This window comes from Trachypithecus francoisi, unplaced genomic scaffold (assembly GCF_009764315.1).
Source record: "Trachypithecus francoisi isolate TF-2019V2 unplaced genomic scaffold, Tfra_2.0 Lachesis_group0, whole genome shotgun sequence".
Classification (NCBI taxonomy): Eukaryota; Metazoa; Chordata; class Mammalia; order Primates; family Cercopithecidae; genus Trachypithecus; species Trachypithecus francoisi.
Window position 1 is genome coordinate 138,436,671 of NW_022681453.1, and position 18,082 is coordinate 138,454,752.

At 44.1% G+C, this 18,082-nt stretch overlaps 1 long non-coding RNA gene across 1 annotated transcript; it reads right to left on the reverse strand.

Annotated features, from left to right (window-relative positions):
* Positions 1-14,741: 14,741 nt before the first annotated feature.
* Positions 14,742-16,425, reverse strand: LOC117077398. The gene is made up of 3 exons (XR_004434749.1): positions 16,335-16,425; positions 15,805-16,015; positions 14,742-15,218 (listed from the first exon to the last, which is right to left on the reverse strand). It is a non-coding gene; the product is annotated as an uncharacterized LOC117077398 (long non-coding RNA).
* Between the last annotated feature and the right edge of the window lie 1,657 nt (positions 16,426-18,082).

Here is an 18,082-nt window from a genome sequence, read left to right on the forward strand (position 1 = left end):
GCCCATGGGCCAAATTCAGCCTACAGCCTGTTTTTGTGTGGCTTGCTAGGTAAAAATAGGTTTTACATTTTTGAATGAATGGACAAAATCAGAAAAAAAAAAAAGTGACACATGAAAATTATATAAAATTCGATTTCAGCATCCATAAATAAAGTTGTGGTGGAATACAGCCATAAGCATTCTTTACATATTGTCTGTGACCATTTCTTGATATACCACAGGGGAGCTGAGTAGTTACAACAGAGACAGTAGTACCCCTATAATATTTAGCAGCAAAAAGTTTGACAACTCCTGCCCTAGAAATGCTCTGAGCATCACTTATCCACCCAACAGGACCCACCCCCGCCCCCACAGCAGGACACTTGTGGTATTTCCAGTCCCACACAGAGCCCAAGAAAGGGATTCACAATCAAGCTGAGTCCACTGCTGTGCCTGCCATTTCTCCCTTGCCTACTCTAGCCTTATTCAAGGATATTTTTTGCTGCAGTCTCTAAGGGCTATAAAGAAGCACCTCCCTACTGCCTTCAGGGTCCACTGTAGTTGCAGACCCCCACTCCCATTGCCAAGGGCACAGCTGCCACTAGCATCATCACTGCAGTCCCCCACCAGAATGACCCCCTTCACCAAACACCTTGACCTTTTTTCCCAGACCCAGCCCCCTCACTAGCCCCAAATGATCCCACTACCAAACATATTGCCCCTCCAGGTTCCGCTGGCTCATGTGGGCACAACCGTCAAAATGGGAAGACTGGCATACTTTTCCTTCTTCTGATAAAGAAATGCAAAATTTCCTTTGCATTTTAGTGAAAAAAAAAAAAAAACTGTAGTAGATGCTATCAGTGCCCTATTAGTATTGTTTGGATGTTACCATTACAGTATGTAACAATCAGCTTCAAACCCCAGTGTATGTATCTCTGTGCCTGAGGCTTTTGCCCCCAGGAAGCAGGCCCAAGTGCCAGGGCATTGTCATTGCAGCCCCCAGTAGTCCTCAACCCATGAGTCTCAGGAGAGGGTGTATAAATACCTCACCTCCCTAACCTGGCACCTTAGGAAGATAACTCTGAAGTGTGTTCTGTGCTGTTTCCCAGAGTTTCCCCAAAGGATTAAGCTCCAGTCATCTCCTGGCTCTGTTCTCCTCTTCCCAACTACTGTTCTCCTCATCTCCCAGAACCCTCATCTCAGGGTCTGCTTCCTGGAAGAATACAAATGAAGACTTCCAGTTAAATCTAACCCTGCCTCCCTATTCTGCATCAGGCATGGGTCATCTATGAGGAGACTGGAAAAATCTGGAGGGTAAACACTGAGTGTACTCCAAGCATCCCCACTAACTATTCCACATGGAAGAGCCAGGCACACGGTTGGCCATGCAGTTTGGCACCTTTTCTTTCTTCTTGTCCCCAGAATCACACTCCCAGTAGAGGTAGGACTAGAAGCTGAACAAGATGACCTCTCATTTGTAGTTCAGGCTGCAGACTTCCCTTTAATTACCTAAGGAGCCTCATTGTCACATGAATAATGGAAGCTGCTCTTTTATGAACAAAAACACAAGAAGATGGGGAGGTTCAGGGATGGGGCAAAAGGAAGAGGGGAAAGAAGAAAAGGGAAAGACAAAGACCCAGATTTATTATCTAGAAAATGTTCCAGTCTTTCTGAAGGGTTTCAGCTATCTAGGGGAGATGCTGAATTAATGGGTACGGGTTACAGGGAGCAATTTTTTCTTTTCTTTTTGATGAAAGGGATGTCAATATGACTCTCCTTAAATTCTGACTCTGTAATTATACTAAAGGATCCAGTGATATTTAACTCAGGCTACTGCTGCCCCTGGCTCCCTGCATCCTCAAGCTTTAGATAACAATAGCCACTCACGGTCACTTCTTCCAGGCCCTAATCCTCCCTGGGTTAATTCTAATACAGACCTAAATTCCTCATCCAAAATCTTGGGCCATGTTTCAGAATTCAGAAAGTATTTTAGAAAGGCAGTTTGGTGCACACACCACCTCATACATTAACACCCCAGTGAGCTCTGGGACACCTCATAATCAATGACATTAATATTTCTCCAGCAGCATGTATGCATATTCACACCAAATGAGATCAATAAAGGCAATAGATAGCCTCCACTTAGTGCAGGTCAGATACTTCTGGAAAATGAAATTAACCCAGCTAGATTTTGCTACTATGCAGATTATAACCAACTTTTGGCTTTCAGAGCTTTTAGATATTGAGATTATAGACACAGGATTCTGGACTGATAAAGGCATATTTTCACAGCAATATATTAACATTTGAAAGGAAAGTGAATTCTGGGTTTCACCTGGGTGAGACCTCACCAGTTCCCATTTGTGAAAGCCAAGATGGGGCCAGGGCAGGTCCCAGTCCCTCAGTGCCTGGGCTGGGCAAAAGGTCTGTGACCAGTTATGTTATTATAGAACCAAGAGGGAGGGGTTGCCTTGTGAAGCCATGAACTGCTGAAACCCAAGCAGTCAGTGGGAGCGGCAACAAGGAGATGGCCAAGGCAGTCCTCAAGAAGCCATATCAAGTGTTGCAACTTGGGGACAGGTATGAGGCCAGAATAGTCAAGACTTGTTATGGGAACAAGGCAGGAGTGGGAGGACTTGGGAATGGCCTGTGCACTGGGAGCAGGTCAGCCAGCTTGGATAGACAAGCACTAGCTAGACTGGACTTGCCTCTGGAAGCCTCTGGTGGAAAGATGCATTCATTGCCTGTATGCAAATGATCTGGTCCTCCCCCATGTGAAAGGATTGGGTCATCAGATTAGCTGAGGGCAGGCCTGGCCTCCAGGGCAATGGAAAGAGCAGTTTCTTCTGCCTGAACTGTTCTTAGTGGCAGATCCGGAAAGTATGTTTTTGCACATGGTGCAATCTTTTATCCATCAATTATTAAAAGGCAAGTGACTTTGCTCTGAAGCTGTTTTCTTTTCCCAGCAGGGTAAAATTCAGAAGATGGACAACTTGAGTTTGACTGTTTCACATGCAGATTTCAAACCTTAGTTCTCAAATCCTTGTTCAGGATCCTGGGAAGCAGAGCACAGCACGGCAGGCCTCCAAAATGGATCAGAGATACTGGCAAGGCTGGCAATCAGGTGGGGCCATGTCCCCTGGCCATCTCCAAACACGGGGGCTGAGAATCTTCTGGCAAAAGAACTTGGACAGTATCAAGAATCAGAGCTGTGACACATAAACAAGGCATGTTTTGTGAGCTGAAGGTAATTCTCATGAGAGTGTTACCCACAGACCCTGGAGAAGCACCAGGCACATGCAATAGTCACACAAATAATAGCACCAAACACACACATATAGCCTTATTGGGGGCAGGTATTTTTCTAGGTGTTTTACAAAAATTAACTCAGTTAATGGTAACTACTTCATGAGAAAGGGTTGTGTATGTTTTACGTGCTGTATCATGGCCCCTCGTCCCACTCTTGACTTCAGTCCAGCTGCAAGGAGGAGCTTCTTCCTTGGACAATGTCACTTAGGCATGTGCCCATGGCTTGCTCCTCTCTGCCTTAAAGACTCACTAAAGCTGCAGAAATCATCTCAGCCCTCTAAAGGTCAGGGCAGGTAACCCCCAACCTCCCACTCCCTGTCCCAAGGCAACTATCTACCAAGAGGGCTAGGAGCTGTGGATAAACGTTCTTGCCCTTCCTTCTTTCAGAAGGACAATCCTGGGAGGCTTCTTTGTGCTTCTCAGATGTGCCAATGCACTTGGGCTCCCACTGCCAGCAGCAGTAACCAGTAGCACACCCTCAGGTTACTGTTTTCCTCCTTCGCTGCTCAATCTTCCTGCTCCCTCACTCCTGCTTCCTGGGATCACCTCCCAAATAAAAAGCCTGCAACCAAGCCCTTGTCTCAAGTCCACTTGCCCAAAGACCCAAACCAAGATAATGAAATATCATTGTTCCTATCCCTGTTTTACAGATAATTGGTGCATAATGAATATTTTATATTGACCAAATGAATTAATGAATGTGAGATCAGAGTGGGAGGAGAATATTTGAGTCAATTGTGAAAAAGGAAGGCAAGGTCCTTAAAGGGGAGGAGAAGAGGAAGGACATCACAACCAGCAGTTTTCTGCCCCTGGGCCTGAAGGGTGCTGCTGACATCACTATGCTGATAATCTATGTGGGCCCTAGGGCAAAAATGGGTTTCGCTGGTGGAAACAACCAAATTTGGTGTCCCTTTGAAATCTGTAACCTTACTATAGGTGTCTCACAGAGGGGAGCTGAAGGAAGCGAATCCTCCCGTCCTTTGACAGGGCTCAGTAAAGCTCCTTGATGGCCAAGAACATCTGTGACTGGGCTGCAGAGATTGGCTCCTGAAGGCCTGTCCTGGGCATGGCCAGTGACCCTGGAGGATCTCAGGTTTGGCTGGCAGTTGTGTCAAACAGGGCAAACTGTGTAGCACAGGTGACTCAGACTGGGAGAGGGCCAAGGGAGATCTCCATCGTGGCAAAGGGCAGCTACGGGAGAGTGCCCGCCCACCAGTGTTCACACTGGAGTTTCTCAGCCTGGACAGCAGTCCCCACAGTGGGCCTGGGCTTGGCAGAGGAAGGTGACAGCACGGTGGCCTCCAATAACCTGATCTGACATGTGTTCACGCAAGCCATCTTGAAGACTCCTAGAAATACCTTGAGATGGGATTTTTTAAAGACTGGAGTTCATGTGGCATAATTGGAATGATGAGCCCTAGGACAGCTGGTTATAACGCTTTAACTTAAAGAAATACACCTAGAGTTCCTCACTGGCCCTCAATCATGAAAATGTGACCACAGTCTCAGAAGACAGACCGCCTACACCAGAACCTCAGCTCAGCCACCTACTAGGTATGTGCCACAGTCATGTCTACAGTCCAGTTGTCTCCTTTGGAAAATGGGTATAGTATTAGTAATTGCGTGGGAGATTTGTCGGAAGGATTAAATGAGATACTGCATTTAGAATAGTTAGCACGGAGAGTAATCACTCAATACCTGTTAGAGAGCATTGCTATCAGTACCCTGACACTGCCCCCAGCTTCTCAATTCTCAACTAAGGCAATGATAGTGAATATTTATCATTTTATTTGGCCACCCAATATTTGAACTCCTTTTTCATTTGAGAAGTTCCCACTTCATGAGTCTTCATTGTCTTCAGTGGCTGCTTCCCATTGTAGATGCCAAAAATGCAGAAACTGGCTTTCCCAGAAGCCTTTGCAGCTAGGCACAGGCTGTGCACAGGATCCATCCACCACATGCCACCCTGGGTTTTGACACCGGAGCTAGACACAGGAAGGGTGGAGTTCTCTCTCTGTCTACTGCAAGTTCAAGTTTGTGCACAGAGGTGACCGTGATGCCAATGGTAGTGCCCAACATTCAATGGCTGAAGCAGTAGAAGTTTCTCCAGACTCCTTCCACCATGTGATTCTCGTTGCTGCTCCAGGCTGCTTATTCTCCAGCCCCACTGTCGGCGTTCCTACTGATTCTTCAGCCACCCAGTGTTCTTTCCATCAAACTCTCTTCTGCTTCAGTCAGCCAGAGTTGGCTGATGCCTGTAACTAAAAATCATGACTGGTACAGCTACATTGCAATGTAGCTGAGCCACAGCCTGCAGCTTACAATGCTTCTACCTATGAGGGTCTCTCTTCAGTGTGAGAGAATGGTACCAAACTCTGCCAGAGTACCCAGAAGGGGCCAAGTGTTTGACAGAGCTAGAAGGAGGCAGGTGTTGATGGCCTCAGATGAGAAACCCAGAGCTCTGGGCCCTCTTCCTGACTTAGTAAGATCCAGCTCTTTTTCTGAGGTTTCCTGAACATGTCCAGCTCTGCCATCCTCAAAGAAATTAGGTTAAACTAGAAAAGAAGGCACCAAAAACTCCACACAGCAACCTGCAAAGATATGTGTAGAAGAGGCAGATATAGATGTGTAGACTCACTTATGTTCACACTCTGGGCTTTTGTTATAAAGCAGCTTTGGAGAAAACTACCTACTCCTCTCTTCAACCCTCTCCTTCCTACCCATCGCATACTGAGTCATCTGCAGTACAGCCTGGTGGGCTCCCAATGCACATGTCCAGCACTCCAATTTATTTCTACCCCAGGGACTGTTCTAATTCCTGTCCCCCTCTCCCTCCCTCTCCTTCTGAGCTCTTCTATAGGCAATGAAGTGAGAGTGTGCAAAAGTGTAGAATTAGGCAGACTTGGGTCCCTCACATAGCAAGTTATCCATCAGCCTCAACTTATTTATCTATAAAATGGAACCAATGATACCTATTTTGTAAAGTTGGTAATGAGATCACCATTCTAGTACTCTAAAAGACACCCCATAAATGTTGATCCTTTTCCTTTCTTGACTCTGATCCTGGTAGCCCAGCAGCCCAAGGCTCCCAGTATCCAGGGCCATGTTTGGCAGCAGCCCAGGAAGGGTCAGCACTTGTAGGTAAGAGAGGAGGAAGGGAGGAGCCAAAGGACCAGTGAGGATGCCAGGAATGAGAAATGATTGAGCTGTTTAACAGCAGAGGATGATTCTCCGAGGCTTGGGGGAGAGGTCCCTGGGCCGCACTTGTCATAAAGCATCAGGAAACCATCAGTCTGCATCAAAGTGGTCAATTCCTCAGTCTCTGAGTGTTTAAATCATAAACACGATCAATACTGAACTCTGAATGTTGCACCAGCCCTTCATCCAGAGGCTCCTGGGGGAAACACAAATAAAACAGGTTACCAGCCAACTCCTGCAGAGCCAGTCAATTCCTGCTGACCTATTCCTGGAGGAGTCCAGCTGCATTCTGGACATCCGGGGCCAAAATTATGCACCCATTAGTGACATCTCCATTTCTGTGGTAATTTTGCATAATAAGATAACAGAATCCAACCAGAGCCATGTGACTCCAAGCAAAAGTGGAACTAGATTTTCACATTTCTTAGGTCAGATTCCTCAGAGGCAGAGCCTGCCAGCTCCCTACATGTGCTGATAACCTTGATATTTCTAAGATGCATCATAGTTTGTGAAGGTTTGGGCACACTATCTCATCTAAATCTTGCAAATTCATTCTGTGAATTGGGCAGAGCAAGGGTGCTTTTCCTCATTTGGAAAAGTAGAAAACGAGGCTCAGAGAGAGTAGCACCCAGCTGGAACTGTCCAGCCTGGGACTCCAGCCTCAGTCTCAGTCAAGACTCCAGGATCAGGTCTCTCCATTTACCTTGCAAATAGTTGATATTTAAATTTTCCACTAATGGAATTGTTAAATACTCCTGTTTTTTCTGACACCTTGCACATGGAATTATCAAAGTTTTCAGCCCATTTGCTTATCAGTCCCACCACCTAGACTTACATTTTATCTTGCTCGTCTTCATAGCTCCAGTGTCTAGCTTAATCCCACTTTCCCAATGTATTCCATTACCTAGAAACAACGGTGTGTGCAGTTGGAGAATGAGCAAAGACAGACCCTGCATGCCCTTGAACTCCAGGCAAAGGGAATAACAATCCTATAGACTGGAGATACACTGTCATGGGCAGGACTATAGCTTAATCCTACTTGCATTACAGTACCTGTGTTGGTCTGTATGGGAGATGGCAGAAAGGAGGTTCCTGCCACTGTTTCAAAATATCACATCTTGAACGTGAGAGTTTTCGCTGAGGAAATTTTATTATTGCGGAAGAACTTTGAAGGGCAGAGGTTAGATCCAGAACTCCTTAGCCTAGAATTCAAGACCTTCCATAAATGGTCACCACCCCCATCCCCTCTAGCTTTGTTTACCCTCCTTCTTGTTGTGTATCTCAGTCATTTCAAGTTACTTACAATTCCTGAAAAGGTAATGGTAATTCTAGACACCACACTTCGGCCCATGCTAATTTCTCTGCCTGCAATGCCTTCCATTCTCACCTCCTTGGGAAACTCCTATTCAGTGTTAGTATCTGGGGCAAATTCTAGGTCTCTTCCTACCACTTCCTTCACTCCTTGAGGGCTATGATGAGATTGGGTCAGGTTTGAGGACCTTGATTGAGATATGGGGTCTAGAGGTAGAGCTTTTGGTATAATCAAGGAAGGTCAAAGCTCTAAGCCTTCTAGAAGCCCAGTGGCCAAAAGGGACCAGCAGAGGTTAAACCGGAGATTGTTTAGCACAGAAAGAAAATGAAACAGAGGCTTAAGCAAAGTGTCTGTGGAAGTTAGAAGACAAATAATTCAGGTAACTCATGTCCCCTCAGTCCTTTTTCTCTCGAATGGGAGCTGGATTTTTGCTGGGAGTTTGTGATATTTCTATCACTGCCTCTCTCTGCTTTTCCTTCATAATCCTCTGGGTCTGCTTCAACATGGTGCTCTTCAGGAAATATGTGGAACATTTGAGTTAGGACAATAGTCACCATTGAAGCTAGGAGCCTCCCAAAATTTAAACAGAAATGTTTGAGGATTGAAAAGAATGGATAAGGCCTCTGGATCCTTCTCTTTATAAAAAGCTCTCCTGTCCTTATCACCTTAGAAACAATGGGATGGACTATAGTAGGATCAAAGAGAGAGAATAAAATCTCAGAAGGACAAAGTCTGAACTTGGGGTTTTTCCTCTCTCTGCTAATGCATGGACTTTCATTAAATCCAGAATTAAGACAGCCATTTAAATAGCATAAGAAGAGGGTAAATGCTGTCAGTGGACATGGCCCGTGAGAAATACCCCTCCTTATCTACCAAGCTGTTTCGACAACCAATGATGCTGCTGAGTCCTCTATTCTAGTTTCCACCCTGAGGCCGCACTGACAGCCTTACCCACAGGTGGTCATATGGGGAATCCATTTGGCTTTCTGTCACAAACCCCATATCCACTAGAAATCGATCACTTCTGGCCTTGCTGAGTCACTTTTCCTGATGCTACATAAATGGCTTTAGGTGTTGGTAATCAATCATGGAAAACGAAAAACATCACTGTAACATTTCAGATCATCTAGATTGGAAAACAACAGTCTGTTACTCATCTGTGCCCCAACCAGTATTAGAAACTTCTCAACAAAACTTGGTAGAATGCAGGGAGGCAGATATGTATTAAGCATGTATTGTATGCCAGACATCATCTATTTTATTTTAGTTAGTCCTCCAGTAATGTGCTGAGATAAATGTCATTATTTTCCCTTTGTTGAGATGAGAAAACTGAAGTCAAGGAAGGCTAAATGATTTTTGCAGATTCTTTGGTAAGAGATCGTCATATTTTAGGTATTTTTTTGTTTTGTTTTGAGATGGAGTCTCACTCTGTCACCCAGGCTGGAATGCCATGATGTGATCTTGGCTCACTGCAATCTCCACCTCCCAGGTTCAAGTGATTCTTCTGCCTCAGTCTCCCAAGTAGCTGGGATTACAGCCACGTGCCACCTTGCACCACGCCCGGCTAATTTTTGTATTTTTAGTAGAGACAGGGTTTCACCATTGCCCACCCAATTTGGTCACATTTTAAAGTCAGATTTGCCGGATTCTTGAATGAGTTATTGAATCTACTGAGTATCTCAGTGTCCCCAGAATTCTCCAGGACATCCCTGGGAGACTGAAGGCATAGTCAGGCAGAGAAGAAAAAGTGGTACAAGGAGGAATGAGGCAAAGGAGAAGTCAGGGAAAGGACAGGAGAAAACAGAGGACCTCATGGTATTGTGTGGAACTGTGACCAAAATGATTATTACAAGCATTTCTCTTGTAATGTTCTGGAGTATCACCTCGCTGCTAAGGGAGACTCAAACTAAGGTGCTGAATGCTCATGGAAAGAAAAATGTCAAGGGTAAGACCCTGCTGTGTTCAACTCTTTGTGCTGTAATAGGGATGGAATCATATCTCAGATAGCAGTTCCCCATCCAATGCCTTTCCCCCACAACACACCGGATGGTCAATGGGTGGGACAATAGCCAGAGAGAAACATGCAGGGATTCAGGAGGCTAATAATTTGTCACACCTTCAAACCAATATTCTTTCAATATTAGTTCAATATTTATGTAGAGGAGATGAATACTAAGTGGAGGAAGAACAGAGCTTCCCTCTTTTCTTTTAACCTGTTGCTGAAATGTAACTTACACATGGAAAATTACACATATCATGAGTACTCAGTGACTTTCCACAAACTGAACACACACTGTTACCAGCACCCAGATTTTTAAAAATAATGATAACATTACCAGCATTCCAGAATCCCCCCTCATGTTCCCTTCTTGCCTCCTTCCAAGGATAACCACTATCTTGACATCAAACGGCAGAGATTAACTTTGCCAGTTTTTGTTCTTTTTATGGGTGAAATGATATAGCTTGTTCTCTTTTCTGTCTGACTTCTTTTGCTTGTCATAGAGTGAGATTCACGCACATTGTTTTGTGTAGTTGAAGATTGTTCATTCTCTTTGCTGATTGTATTCCAGGGTGTAAATATACCACAATCTATTTACCCATCCTACTGGTGTTGTGCACTTGGAAAGTTTCCAGTTCTTGCTACTATGAATAGGGCCGCTATGGGCAATCTGGAAATATCTTTTGGTGAACATATGTAGACATTTCTGTCAGAGATAGATATAGACATAGACATAGATAGAAATAGAGAGAGACAAATTGATCATAGGGAAGACACATGTTTATCATTAGTAGATGCTGCCAAACAGCTGCCCAAAGTGACTGTACTCGGTTACACTCCATCGGCATATCGAAGAGTATTAGTTGCTCTGTATCCTCACCAACAACTGGTGTTTTCTGGGGTTTTTATTTGTTTTTACACATGCCTTTTAGCAGGTTCACTACTCCTACCCCTGCATCCCTGAACCACTTACGTATGGTTTGCCTTCTAGGAATTAATTCTAGGAACTGTAGTTTTCTTCATTGTGTTACATTTTAGTGATGCTTTAGTACTTAGCACTCTTTGTATACTGGCATTCTGGGCCAGTGCTCCCAGTGGGCCATCCCTGCCTTACCCAGCTCTAGAAAACAAACTCATAGATGTAGCCATATTATGTTCCCATTGGGCTAGTTTCAATTCCCTCCTTTCCTCTGCCTCTCAAGAAAGCACATTACTGTAAGTGAGTAGGAGTAGGGTTATCATGGGAATTACCATAAATCTGTCCTGTTTTTTTAGTAAAGCATTTGCAAGCTTCAGCCCCTTAATAATTACTACTAATAAACTTCTTGGTCATACCTCACTGACAGCACAGGTTTGTCAACACCCGGCCATATGATCCTGAATAATTTCATTCCCTCAGCAACACCCTCAGATCTGGACAAGTAAGTGGGGTCCTTGCTCCAATCCCTGTGCCTTAGCATGACCTCCACCATCCCCCCACTCCCAGTCCCCTAAATGTTTCCAGCCCCCAACCTCTATTTTAGAATGTCTTCCTCAAGGCATTCCTAAGCACACTTCAGTGTTTGGAACCAGCCAGGGCCAGCATTACTATTTGAGTGGTGTATCCTGAGCGTGGACCAGAGCCATGTGAGCCCCAATCCCCATTTCTCCTTTTTGGACTGCTCTCTCACCCTCTATTCCATGGATAGGGTTGGTCTGCTATGCTGAGGAGCTCCAGGACTTGTGTTTACGGAATGGTTATAGGGCCACCTGATGCACAGACTGTTCCACTGACTGGTGTGGTATTTCTTTCAAGAAATTTTGGCCAGGTATGGTGGCTCCTGCCAGTAATCTCAGAACTTTGGGAGCCCAAGATGGGAGGATTGCTTGAGGCCAAGAGTTCAAGACTAGCCTGGGAAACATGGAGGGACATCGTCTCTACAAAATAAATGCAAAAATCAGCTGGGCGTGATGGTGTACACCTGTAGTTCCAGCTACTTAGGAAGCTGAGGTGGGAGGATCACTGGAATCCAGGATTTAAAGGTTTCAGTGAGCTATGATTTGTGCCACTGCACTCCAGCCTGGGTGACAGAGCCAGACTCTGTCTCTAAAAAATAAAAGTAATAAATAAAATGATAATTTTTTAAAAAAAGAAGATATCTCACAAGATTGGGCTGCCAGATGGTGCCGATATTGCTGATCTGAAGTGACGCTCACTCACATCAGACACAAGACAATGTCAGGGCTCTGGGCCACCAGCAATTCAACAACAGCTCTTGACTTTGGACCTATGCATGGGTTAGCCCATCCACATGCCCATGCTCCTGTGTTGGTTCTCACCCACTTGTGTTCTGACCATGTTGCTGCCTTCCATCTGTGACATCCAAGGGCAGCAGGAAATTTTACTCTGTACCCCCTAGTTTGGACACCCAGAGCACTCACCATGCCTTCTCTTCAGGCTTTGCTCCTTTTCAGGCCAGGCCTCCAGAGTTGGCTGCACCTATCTTCTCCAACGGCTTTCAAGACTGTTGTTCCACAAAGCCAATGGCCTATTGGATCACCATCCTTCCTTCCCATCAATGTATGCGCTGATACCAAGTTCTCTCAGGTCAGTCTTAAGACACTATGCTTGGGCCTGAGCCTATCTACTGGTGTGAAAGGAAAGGGTGCAGTCAACATTCAAAGTAATCACAGTTCAGGAATATGTTGATTACAGCCTAGAGTTCAAGAGAAGACAGGGTTGGAAGACATGTTGCATGTTGTACTACAAAATTCTAAACAGTAAATTTAACACGACCAGAACACACAGTCTCATTCATAGTTTCCAGCATACTCTGGATAAGACTTGCACTTGTAGTGATGGTTAGTTTTATGTGCCAACTCAACTAGGCTATAGACCTCAGTTATTCCATCAAACACAAATCTAGGCATTGCAGACATGCTTAGCATCTACAGGCAGTTGACTTTATGTAAAGGAGATTAGCCTTGATAGTCTGGGTGGGCCTCATCCAATCAATTAAAAGGCCAAAGAACAGAGCTGAGGCTTTACTGAAGAAGAGGAAATTCTGCCTGTGGACAGCAGCTTTAGCTCATGTCCAGAAGTTCCAGGCTAACCTTCCTGGCAGCCTCCCCTGTGGATTTAAGACTTGCCTAGCCATAGCCAGCCTCCACAATCATGTAAGCCAATTCTTTGCAACAAATCTCATTATATGTATACGTATCCTACTGGTTCTGTGTCTCTGGTTGGCCCTGACTGATATAGCAGTTATCATCAGTGATGCACAGTAGCAACCTTTGAGAGAGTCCCTGGAAGCCATTGTTCACAAGAGGCATAGTACATGATGCAGTCTCATGAGTAATTATAAAGCCAGCATTAAATACAAGGCATTAGGGAAGTGCAGAGGCAAGAAAATCTATTTTGTTTCAGTACAAAGAGATTCCAAAGACCGATGGTATTATGAGTGATGTTACCTTCTTCTCACAGTGGGAGATATGAAATCAACCAGGAATGGTGAATTTCACAATAAAAAACATGAAGGGATGCTTCCAAGACCTACAAAGGGGCAGACAGTGCATGGATACCACAAAAAAAAAAAACTTCACATGCACTGATAAGACAATAAACAAATGCATAAGTACCTCTTCTCTACTCATTACTCTAAATCTTTACTGATAAATCACTATGCCTTAGATGGGCCCTTGAATGTTCTAATAAATTTAATATCTAATGGTCTACATAGACAGGAACCCTGCAAAAAATATTTGCCCAGGGCTCACACACCCTAAGAGTGATCATGCTGTATCTGTTTCCCCATTGACAATGAAAAATTTGACTGGTTCTTCTTCAGAGTTCCTTCCACCTCTAATATTCTGCTTCTTTCCCTAAAGAATGCAAAGCACCTTTCATCTAGACCTAGAACAAATTTCAGCCCAAAGCAAATGGGTGTTTTTATTTGTTTTAAAGTAAATTCTCCCTTCACGTATTCACTCAGAGCCTCTTGCTTCATTCAGAGAAGACTTCACTGCTCCATGCTCAGACCAAGAGCATCCTTCTTGGGACATCTCCCACCTAGACTCTCATGACAGGTATATAGCCCAGGTTGAGCGTAGGTTGGGTTAGAATACCAGGCTCACATCTTCATGTCTTCATACAAAGACACTCAGCCAGGAGGACTTGCAGGTAAATTCTGACCAGTCCTCTTATGATTGCAGAACAGAGTCACATTGCCTAAGCCTGAACTTAAGGCAGTGTAACTGCTGCTGCAGGTATTTCTATACATAGTACTATGACCCTTCTCTAGCCCACACACTTGTGCATGGATGGATATGTAGTGAAAGGACTGTTGGCCTGGGAGTCAGGTCCTCCAATACCGGCTCTCCTTTTAATTAGCTCTGTGAAACTAGGAAAGCTCCTTTTCTCTCTGGACTCAGTTTCTTCGTCTATAACATGGGTGAGGTGGACTAAGACATTACAGTTGCTTTCAGCCCTTACATACTGCATTCTCTTTTAATATGTAAAAGAAATTTGAAAGGAAAGTGCAAGGCATAATGTAGCACCACTTATATCCTTACTGCTCAGGGTGAATATATACATGTGTATGTGTGTACTCTTTTAACTTGTATATATATAATATATTTATTCTCCTTTTTAGAAAATGAAGAAATCAAATCAAGCATCAACACCGAGGGGACTCTAGGCAGTATACACTGGCACCTGGCAAGATAAAGTCATCAACACCTAGAAGGACACGTGGGTCAGGAGTTCCCAGATGACAGCCCTTGATCCTGATTGGTTCACAGGAATGAATGGTTTGGCCAACAACGATATTTAAAGGATGAGTGTTGATGTCTTTCAATGGAGCATATCTATGGGGCCTGTTCCATTAGAGTACCCCTCTCCCCAACTTCCTATTCACCGCGTCACTCACATTTACATATCCCACAAGACCACCAAAGGCATTTGATTTTGTGAATATGAATTTATTATGCCTGCCTGAGAACAGAAGTAATAAGAATGTTTTCTACCTTTTCATTTTACCTCCACTATAGCTCCCAAGAGATATTACATGGGCAAGAAGGGCACAAAGAAGTTTATACTTCCTGCTGTAGATTAATTGTATCCCAATATAATACAAGAAGGACATGGGCTTGAAATGAACAGACTTGGGCCCAGATTCCAGCTCCATCATTTGCTTCTTTATCCAGAGCCTCCAATTCATTTGACTTCCAGAGTTTCTGCAGTGATCAGCAAAACCATCTGGCACAGGGGAGCACAGAGCAGGAACTCAATAAATGCTAATTCCTTCTCTCATCCTGTTGCAGAGTCAGCCCGAACCTCTCTCCAATATCTTCTCCAGGGAAAAGGTCCCTTGGGCTCACCCAGGCTGGGCTGTGGTGTGCAATTCTTCATTAAGAGATATGAAGAGCGCAGAAATGGAAAAGCTGGAATAAAGGAACGCAGAGTGGGGCTGCCTGTTTTGTTCCTTTTGCAATCACACACAAACATGATGGTGGGGAACAGCACCAGCGACATGTCAAAGACGACAGCAGCACTGGTCAGATGCAAATTGCCCTTCGAAAAATGCCTAAGGCAGCACAGCTTTTGGCAGCCTTTTTTTTTTTTCTAATCAAGGCAAAGATTTCTCTAAAAAAGCACATAGTAAAGGAAGCCAAAGGAATGTTAGTGCCTGTCTCTAGAAGCCACATTTATCTACTTTTAGTCCCCAGTAAAGCCCAGTACACTGTAATCAGTATAATACCATGCTGTCTTTCATAAAGACAGATGACACAGTTGACCTCCAGTCCCCATCTGGACACAGGACGTGTGCTGTGGGTTGTTTTGTCAGCTGTGGGCTTGGATTATTTGTCTGTACCCTCTCATCTAGTTTGGATCAAAACTAGGCATTTGCAGGAAGACTAGAAAAGATGAGTGTAGGGTCAACTGGACCTCTGAAGAAAGAATTGGTAGATGTGGAGTCTGAAGGCATCATGAGTGGAATTAGTGTGGAATTTTGCTCAAGCCACTTACTTCTGTAAAGATCTGCTGGCCCCTTACACTTTGTGGAATAAAATCTTCACCTTAATCTTTTTCACCCAAGTTGGGAACTCAATGCAGTCTTCCTGCTGGACCACTTCCTAGTCTTGGGACATCAAATATATACTCTCAATCTCCTTGAACATAATAAAACTGCATTTTCTCCATGTAGGAAGCCATGAACACTGCATATTGCACACTGGACCTAAAGACATGCGAGGAAGAAACAGCATCAGGTTGTCTCACATGGTGAAGCTTTCAGAATACCCTCCCTTACAGACAGCACTGTCCATCCACCTGCAACCTTCTATTCCTACTCCCCACGGCAATCTTAACCATATCTCTGGCTTCGGTCTGCTCTTCTCCCAATCTAGACTGGGTTCATCCCACTAGATGACCTAAGCTTTTCAATATTACATGTAAATGTTATGGCTCTTTTGGTCCCTGCCTACTCTTGAGTCATTGGTCTCCAAACCTCAATGTCATTCTGCTAATCCTGGGAAAAGTACAAAGAAATCTCTTACCAAGCCTCATTTTCCTCACTTGTAATGTACAGATGATTTCTTAGTTCCCTTCCAGTTTGAAATCCTAGTCCCAAGAACGGCTTTTCCAACTGTGAGCAACCTGATATAAGCCTATCATCATTGAATATAATTGGGCTATATACATACAGGTAGAAACAGGTATAAATATACACATAAGACTCATCTTTTATACAAGCCATCACAGCCTACAATTGTATGTAAAGACCTTAGTCATTTATATTGCAGCATTCAACCTTCACAATAAACTTAATAAAGGCAAGGGAAGGTATTGCCACTCAAATCCAGATCTTCTGACTTTAGGGCCAGAGCTCTCTTTGTGACCCCATACTGTATCCCTGGTAAGCAGAGGCACTGGGAGCTTATATGCCTCAGAGAGAGTGGGTAATGGAACATTCTCCCCTCTGAGTCTCTGAGCTGGTATAATGCTATAGTTAAGATCAGGCCCTGCATCAGACTGAGCTAAATTGGACTCTTAGCTCTGCCATTGAGTAGCTGTGTACTGTTGAGCAAACTATTCAACTTCTCTGAGCCTCAAGTTAGCATTCTGTAAAATGAGGGAATTAATAATATCAAAGTGAAGTTATGAGGATTTAATGAGGTAGTCCATGGAAGTGCTTAACACAGATCTAGCACATAGTGCCCCAAAAATAATAATAATTATTTAGATTAATATTGTATATCAACTTGCATTGATTCCCAAAGTATTTCCTGCCCTGTCTGTTCAAAATAGTTTTAATTTTTAAAATCCAGGAGCAATATACTACTCCTAGTGGAGAACTTGAATCCAAGGTGAGATTAGATGAGCAGGTTCAGAAAGGATGTTCGAGAAACTTGATGGCAGAAAAGGTGCCACTTGTAGAACTCTGTGGTCTTTCAGATTGTTGTGATGCCAGTGATTCATTATAGCCACACAGAGCAAATCATTTGCTAATAAACAGAGAGTGTCACAAGGAATGCGAACAGGTCTCTTTAAAGGAGCACCAATCCCATAAAAGCCAAAAGTAAGAATAAATAATAGCAAGAAACTTGACATTCAACACAGGACATATTTCCTGCATGGGGCCTGCTCGGAACACTTAAAGGCCCATCTGGAAACAGCATCAGGCAGAAGCGGGGTCTGCAACCAGATCAAGCCAAGCCACCTTTCATGCTGAGACCCCGACTCTTCTGGAGTTACAAAGTTCAAGGTGAATCCTCTTCCACATCCCAGATAACCAGCTGCCACTCAGGCATTCCTGATAAAAGCTCTTCCAGGCTTAGATTGAATGAAGTATTAGGGAGATAACTAAAAAGTACCCAGGGTCAAATACAATGGAATCCACTTCTCAAACCAGTCCATGACTGTTGAGTGTGCGGTTCCTATATTCTCTAGGAATCCTCTCTCAGATACATCTGGTACTTCCAAATCGGTTTCATCTTTTAGGTGTATATGGAAGAGTGGAGGTTTAAGTATCTTAGGAGGAAATCTAAGGGGATACAGAATAGAACAAAGTGAAGTGCTCTGGTCCAGAACTGGGGATCCGTGGGTTCTGCCTCTGCCTCTGGCTTGTGCAGTATCTATGACCCATGGCTCGCAGTTCTGATGGAGGCTAACTCTCCACCTATGAATATGCTCAGTGGAAATGAAAGCTTCCAAGTTGGAGAGGGCAAGAAGACTCTTAAGACTTTCATACCCTGAGGTTCTATTTCCCTTCCTTTCTCTGATCCTCAGTTTCTTAATCTGTAAA